The sequence below is a fragment of the Populus euphratica genome, unplaced genomic scaffold, assembly GCF_000495115.2.
Source record: "Populus euphratica unplaced genomic scaffold, PopEup_1.0 scaffold682.1, whole genome shotgun sequence".
Taxonomy (NCBI): domain Eukaryota; kingdom Viridiplantae; phylum Streptophyta; class Magnoliopsida; order Malpighiales; family Salicaceae; genus Populus; species Populus euphratica.
In genome coordinates, this window is record NW_011500559.1 from 97,795 (window position 1) to 106,221 (window position 8,427).

An 8,427-nucleotide genomic window follows, 5' to 3' on the forward strand; every position below is an offset into this window, starting at 1 on the left:
GCTTTAGACAACGTCAATGCAAGACTTCATGCTGACCAGAGGCGCTTATACTTCCAAAAGTCTCTTTTCAAGCCAGGAACCTTGGGTGCCAAATGCAACTCTCAGATTATCATTTCTCACCTGACTAAAAATTATAGCGCTTCAAGGGACCCACTAGAGAAACAAGCACCTTTATGCATTGTGCATTCGTTCCCACTTAACATTGACCATTGCCTGACATGGGCTCGATTGGAGTTCGAGGAATTGGTTGAAAAAACTTCGACGTTAATGCCTATCTTTCAAATCCAGAGATTTTATTAATGCTCTGATCAGAGCTGGTGATGCTAAGTCAAAGGACACCTTGGAACGTGTTCTTGAGTGCCTTGGGAAGTAGAAATACATGACATTCAAAGATTGCATCACATGGGCACGCTTAAGGTTTGAAGATTATTCTGTTGATCGGGTGCAGAATAATTGTGATGTGATTGCTGATAATGCTGCTGATATAGCTGACATTGTATCTTTTCTTTTCAACTCATATGCTGACTGCTATAGCTGACATTGTATCCAATCTTTTCAACTCATATGCCGAGTCCTCTTGTGCTGCTTTGGTTGTTGCTTCCATCTCCTCTTTTGGAATCAATTGTGAATTAACTACAAGGTCATATCCTCCTAGTCAGTTTTGTGCATACCACTGCTTATTTGATAATCACCCTATTTGTAAATGATTTCCTCAAAATTAAATCTGTGAATGAAATTGAGCTATCACTAAAGAATCAACTCATCATCTCCACTGTTTTGATGATTGTTGGAATTGCTATTGATAGTTGGATTGCTATCCCATCTTCCTTTATCATCTTCAACTTCAGAACCCAGGAAGTTGGCGAGAAGTGGCATCTCTTTTTGTGTGTTGTTGTTGGTTTCTGGGCTGGACTTATTATAGGCTTGGTAGTAGAGTATTATACCAGCAATGTGTACAGCCCCATTCAAGAGGATTTTGATTCCTGCTTAACTGGAGCTGCCACTAATGCTATTTTTAGGCTTGCAAGGGGATACAAATCTGTCATTATTCCTATCCTAGCTATGGCAATCACCATTTTTGCTAGATTCTCTTTTGTAATTAAGTATGGTATTGTTGTAGTTGCTCTCAAAATATTGAGCACCATTGCCACCAGGTTGACAATCGATAGACAAAGTCTCCATTAGTGACCATGCTAGAGGTATTGCTAAAATGGCCGGTATAAGCTCTAAAATTCGAGAAAGATCTTATGCCCTTAATATTGTTGGAATCATAACAATTATTATTGAGAAGGGAATTGTTATTGGCTCTGCAATTCTTATTTCCTAGCCCTTTTTGTTGGGGAATCCGACCGGTAATTGACTGATATTTACTTATTGGAGGCTAAGCATACTGACACAATATTTAACGTGGTTCGACAAATCGCCTACATCCACTGTAAAAGCCATTTCTTATATATAGAAAGAGTACAAGATATACAACAATAGAAGAAGAGGAATCATCCACTCTTCAGCAACTCTCAACCTCACTTTATTTCTCTCTTCTCAGTGCTGCAATGGTAGCCATTGCTGGCTACCCTTGACAGTCTACTTTCTCCTATATTTCTCATATCTTTGGTTACATTATCTCTCTCATTTTGCTCTTAAACAATACCTCTATTTATAGGCATCAATGGTAAGACAAGATCTACAAATCATGGCATGATTTGTGGCACTAATGGTGGCAACACATGGGTTGCACCTTTTTTGTCAATGGTGGTGCAACTTGGCTACACCCCTACCATTGTAGACTTTTGACAATGGTAACCCTACTTTCTAGAGTAGGTTGCACAATATATTGTCCATTAACAATCACCCATTTTGACATTTATATAGGCAATTGTCCTTTTGCTTCTTCAGCATAAGCTTGCATCTTGCAGTTCTTCCAAGCTTACTATTCTGAGAGCGTCTGTGACCAAGTTTACAGGTACTCACCAAACCTTTCAATCATCAAAGTTACCAAAGCACATCCTTGTTCACACCAAAAGATCACTTTAATCAGATGATCTCACATATCACATTTGAAAAGTGTTAACACTAGTCTCTAGAACACAACATTCCCCTTCGAGAGTATCAACCATACTCGGTCCAGAATAATTTATCAAGTCTCACACCAAGGCTTACAACACCCTCTTAAACAAAAATTTCTATTTCCAAGTGCGATAGTCATTATGTCAATATGATCACAAGCTCACAACTTTTCTAAGAGTCTACTCATTCAGGAGTTGCTTCTGCCCTCTATTTCATCCTAGGAACCACGCCTTACTTCTCCGTGAGTCTCTTACTCTTAGTCTCAAGAGTCCAGGTAGCTTTTCACCTTTAACCATGGGGGCAGCCCATTAAAGGTTGATTCATATTTGTCTTCATACTTTGAGTATTACAATGCTATTACTGAGCTCACCACCTTGATAAGAGTCAACTTGTTCTAGGAACATGCGCATGCTCTCTACTCCTACATAGTAGTCGTGTTTTAATGCTCCACAAGTCATCCACTTATTGTCCAAGGCAAATGTCTTCTAGCTCATTGATATTTAGCATAGGGGCAATATCCATAAAAGTCAATCTGACATTTGTCTCCATACTCATTATAATCACTTCATTGGTTATCCATTTATCCACTCATATCTAGCCATCACATCTGTTTTGGGGCGTTTTGTAATTGGGGCTCCTATTATGGCCCTCACACCTTCTCTTGAGGTGTCTTCGCTCATCGTCATACGACGGTCTGATTTGGGGGCACCTATCACGACCCTCATACCTTCTCTAAGATGTCTTCGCCTTTTATAGGCGGTCGCATCCTTTTTTAGCTGGGATGCTTCAAAGTGGCTTCAAAAATTCTCTGCCATCATGTGGACTATGAGAGAGATCATTGCCACTGATCACATAAAAAGAGAGAGTTGCGGTACACTCTTCCAATCGTCCATCTTGATTTCTATATTTGGAGCTTCTATGCCTTTCTGCTTGATAACTCCACCCACACCAACTCCCTTTGGCGTCTTCACCTTTTATCATAGGCAGTCGCTTTTTATTACATGCATTTACACCCTCTCAATTAAGTGCATCTGCAACAGCTCGCTTTTTATTACATGCATTTACAGCCTCTCAATTAAGTGCATCTGCAACAGCTCATCTTTCCATCCTTACATGTATTGGAAAGGTCCTCGCATGTTGCCTTCATCAAGAGTACAAGAGACTTCCAATTGTACAATCTTCACATAGTCTCTACTCTGAGCTTTATCTGGGAACTCTTCTTCTCCTTGCACCTGTTGTCTCATTACAAAACCTCGTTGGATCCTTCGAGTACTCTTGCACAATCTCCATATGCCCTCGTGCAATTTCTGTTATCTAGATTCTCCCTATTCCTTACTTATGTTTGACAGCAGCTCATCCTATCATAACACCTATCCAAGTCAAAATAGGGTGCTAATCTTTATCCCCTTCCTGTATTTCTCTTCCATTATCAAGGCCTTCATTAATTCTCCCCTCGAGAAATCACAGTCACCGAATCTAACTTCTTTGGAGAAATCACCACTCCATCAGATCCTTGATCATATGGAACCCAACTGTTTCTCTATGCCATCATCCTACTAGTCTTCAATAGTTTCATTACAAACTGTCACATATACGAAAATAATATCATATGGATAATCTTTCTACTAAGTAAGTACCTAGGAAAGATTAGAGGGGTCACAACAGTCTCGCTTAAAATCCAATCTCCTAGCCAGAACTTCTTAGGCCATATCTATTCACCGTACTATCTTTTTGTATATACAACCATTTGCTAGTTTTGTCACGGCTTTCTTTTATAAGTGATCTGGAATATTTTGGTTTCATACCTGATTTATCAATATCTGGCTAGACTACCAGTGCTTAGATTCGTCAAGATTGGTCTTCATCAAATTTCACTCTCCACCTCAAATTGTCCACATGATCGGGTGTCTAGAGTGTTTCAATTTTGCCTTCCCTTAAAACAATTAAAATTTCCCCACATAGCAGTTTAGTATATGTAATTGGACAAACATATGTAATTTCTTCTTTTTCATCTCTATCGACCACCATAATAACCATTAGATGCCTTTCAATGAGGCAATCTCTCTTTAATAATTTACCATCATCATTTTTGGTCTCAATCTTAATGATCAGACTATACCATTGCATCCGGAACGATCAAATTAGCTGGAAACAAGTTTAAAATCATCCAAATCACACTTCAAATGGCTAAGATTTGTTCAAAACAATTCTAGCTTATAAACGACCCATATTCAATCTCAAATCCGATTGCACGTAGGCTCAACTACATTGGATCCTGTCCTTCAGCTCGCAGTTAATGACATGTTAGGTGGGTCCCATTGTGCGGACATAGACACTGTCTGGTCGATAACATGACATGCCACTTATGCATGCTGACACAATGATGACGTCATCATCATCCGGATCTCACATGTGGTTCGGGTCGTCTGGTATTCGGGTCGGGTCAGCCTATTCGGGCGAAGAAGATGCGTGTGACGCGTGGTGTGTCCATGTTCGACGTTCGATTTTGACGCAATTTTCACCAGTGGCTTCGTCTCTTCCTTCTCTATACAGTGGTATAGTCAAAACACAATTTTGACAACTTTAATTTTTGAACGAAATCAAACACCACTTTAACCGTGTGCTTTGATACCAATTGTTGAGGAATATGACCGGTGATGTACTGATATTTGCTCATAAGAGACCAAGCATACTGACACAATATTTAACATGATTCGGCAAATCGCTTACATTTACTGGAGAAGCCATTTCTTATATAGAAAGAGTAAAAGATATAAAACAATAGAGGAGGAGGAATCATCTACTCTTCAGCAACTTTCAACCTCACTTTATTTCTCTCTTCTCAGTGCTGCAATGGCAGCCTACTCTCTCTTATATTTCTCATATCTTTGGCTATAATATCTCTCTCATTTTGCTCTTAAACAATACAATATCTCTCTCATTTTGCTCTTAAACAATACCTCTAGTTATAGACATCAATGGTAAGACAAGATCCATAAATTATGACATGATTTGTGCACTAATGGTAGCAACACATGGGTTGCATCTTTTTTGTCAACGATGATATAACTTGACTATATCCCTATCATTGTAGACTTTTGATAATAATAACTTTACTTTCTAAAATAGATTGCACAATATATTTTCTATTAATAACAAATCCTAACACTTCTAATGCATCTTTATTGGCTCCGTTCCATGACACCTAAGATGGATGGGGGAGGAGATGCGGGCAAACGGGCAAATATGGAAATTAAGGGATTCTAGAATTTACATTCGAGGACAAGCGGGTGGTTGCGGGGAAGGTGGGCGGGTGAGTGTCACACATCTTTTTTTCCCCTGGAAAGGGATACTAAAAAAGAAGAACCATTTAATTATGCATCGTTTCACTTTTATTCCACATGCCTTTCTTTATTTCAGTTTCTTTAAATCTTTCTTTTGTAAAAGTGTCCACGTGTTGCTATTTCCTTAAGCTTAGGAGGTTGTTTAGAGAAGGGATTTGCTTATATCTAAGACTCTAACAAGCTTTGGAAAATCATACACGCATGAAATAATAGAATTCGTTTCCTTCTCTCCCTCTCTCTCTCTCTCTCTCGATTGCTTCTTCTTCTTCTTCTTCTTTTATGAATATAAATCAATACAGGCCATTGTTGGCCTTGACAATGAACTCTCAAAGTTCACCCAAATGCTTGAAAGAAATCCCAGCAGGATCCTTTTCAATTCAACATGCAATATCTAACTCGGGTGAATCATATTTATTAGGCTCCCACAACGTAAAGTTTGTTGGTTTTCATTTTTAATCGTTCAAGAAAGTCAATCTCTATAATGGTGAAATGCTTTGTGTTTGTATCAGTTTACTTGTTGGATTTGTACGAAGTGGTTAAAACTATGTGAGACGAATGAGTACTGGCAATCCATTTTGGATGATCTGCATATGAATGTTTTGGTGAGTAATTACGTAGGAAAAGAAGTTAGATCTTGTTTTGTTTATGGAAACTAATTTTCATTTTCTATAATAATCTTATGAGTTAATTTTTTTTTGTTATAGGGTTGTATTTCCCATTCAAATCTAGGTGGCCAGCGATTGCTTCAGGTACTTCATCTTGAATACTTTATTTTGAAACCTTAGTAGCTTTGAATTTATTGATGCAGAAATATTATTTGCCTACTTAATTACTTGTTATGCTATATATGCCAACATCTCTACTTCGTTTCCTGAACATTAAAGGAATTATGAAATTATATTTTATAAATTTGTATTTTTTTGAGATTTTCAATTCTAGAAGCTCTAAATTTTATAGATTTGAAATTACTTGTTTGTTTTTTTAGAAAATTTCACTTGCTTGTTATGGATAATAAGTCCATTCATGCAACATTTATTAAAACTCTATATCTATTCTAAATATAATTATTGAAAAAAAAAGAAAAAAATTTATATAGCAAAAAAACTATATATATATAAATACAACTAATAAAAAAGTATTCTATATAGATAAAATTTTAATCAAGATGATAAATATTATATTGAACAAATTCATATAAATATTATATTGAAAAAATTCATATGAATTTCCTTATTTGTATGACTTCTTTATAAGTCATAACCTATTATAATTAACTCAAGATATATCTTTTAGACAACAAGTGAATTGTATTACTAAAATTATGGACTGAAATCTTAGATTTTGTTTCATTGATGGTATTTATTAGTAGTATGTTAAAGTTATCTATTGTTATTGTAGAATTGTATTAAAAACAATTATTAAATTGTAAAAACACCTTAAAAGACCTAGATGATTTGGTTCCTTCAAAGATAATGAATAATTGAAGATTTTATTTTTATTTTAAGGTAAGAAAGCAATACTAATATTTTTATATATTAATTAATTACATAAAAAAGAAAAAGTTTATCATTATTGTTTCATATTTATATAAAATTATATGGAAGCAATTAATGGCAAAGTTTATCATTATTGTTTCATGTTTATATAAAATTATATGGAAGCAATTAATGGCACCCGTATTACTACAAATGTTCATGTTGAAATTGAAGGAAAGTTCTAAGGTTGAAAAGAGAGAATAACACAAAATTTTTGAGCTGTTATAACTTTTGATTTGAAATTTACATATGTTTTAGTTAGCTGAGAAAGAAGTGCACATGATTCACATGTTTTAGGTCATACAATATTAAGACATAATGATTTAAAAATTTTAAAAAGTATGAAATAAAATAAAATATTTATTATATGCAATAATCATCTAAAATTTCTAAATTAGATAAACTTAATAATATATTTTATTTTTATTTATAAGTAAATATTATCTTGGTGATGTCAGTTACAATATTAAAAAATGAATCATTTCTTATTTTTACGGAGCTCGATATTACTTAAGTGAGTTTATAAACTATTCAATAGAAATGAAAAGAAGCTATTTAATTTTTGACATTTTTCATTGAAAAACATTATTGAGTGAGGGTTTGGTAATTTTAAGAATTGTTTTAGAGAAATTGATTAAAAACCTTTTTGATTTTATAAAATACAAGTTAATGTTATATTTGTGTATGCATTATTCATAATTTTATAATAAAAGTTGACCTTTGTAACTTTTTTATGTAAGAAATATGTTTTGAAAATGAACCACGTAAATAAAGAATTAATTTAAGCCAATTTAAACCAAAGGGAGGAGAGGAAAGAGAATAGAGAGTGAACACAAAAAGAAACAAAGAAAAAAAAATGCACATGAAAATGATTACAACACTAAAATAAACCAGTAATTAATTGTTTTATTCATGTTTGTTTTTAGTACTTTTTTTGGTATGAAAGTAATTAAATCTAAATATTATATAGTTTTATTTTTTTTATAAATTTATAATGATTTTATTTTGTAAAACATAAGCACCACAGAAAAAGAAAAAGAAAGAAAGGATAAGCACTCACATGATTTACACAATGTCTCACATATTAGTTGAGATACATTAAATAATTTGGCCTTTTTAATATGGAAAAAAATTATTGAGCTTTTAAAAATAAGAAAAATACTAATAAATTTTACTTAAAAAAATATTCAACAAGATTATTGATTAGTACTTAAAAGTGCATTTGTATCAAGGTTTTATGTCATCATTTTTGCACTTAAAGTATCAATAACTCCTTAACTAAAGCATGTTTTATAATAATATATCTAATAATATAAGATACCTTTAATTTGTGGTAAATGTTCATTTTAAATACAGGTCTATCACATAAATGAAAGGATTGATTGATGAATTTAAGAATTGAAATTGAAAGGACAAAGAGATGATCAAATTTAAAAAAGAGATGCGGTGTAATCCAAACCAGAACACTATTCGGTAATTGG